The sequence below is a fragment of the Geospiza fortis genome, unplaced genomic scaffold (genome assembly GCF_000277835.1).
Source record: "Geospiza fortis unplaced genomic scaffold, GeoFor_1.0 scaffold1844, whole genome shotgun sequence".
NCBI lineage: Eukaryota > Metazoa > Chordata > Aves > Passeriformes > Thraupidae > Geospiza > Geospiza fortis.
This window is the reverse complement of record NW_005055469.1, coordinates 1-322: the sequence shown is the minus strand read 5'-3', so window position 1 is coordinate 322 and position 322 is coordinate 1.

Genomic DNA, 322 nt, shown 5'->3' with positions numbered 1-322 from the left:
GGGGGGGGGCGGCGGTTTGGGGGGGGGGGCGGTGATTGTGGGGTTCCCAGAGCCCCCCCAGGAAGGGATTTGGGGAGGGGGATTTGGGGAGGGGGATTTGGGTGATTTGGGGAATTTGGGGAGTGGGGGTTGGAGAATTTGAGGAGGGGGATTCGGGGAATTTGGGGAGGGAGATTCAGGGAATTTGAGGAATTTGAGGAGGGGGATTCAGGGAATTTGGGGAGGGGGATTTGGGAAATGATCAAAAAGATCCAGAACGACGCCGGGGTGCGCATCCAGTTCAAGCAAGGTGAGCCCCCTCCCCAAATTGGAGACCCCTCCC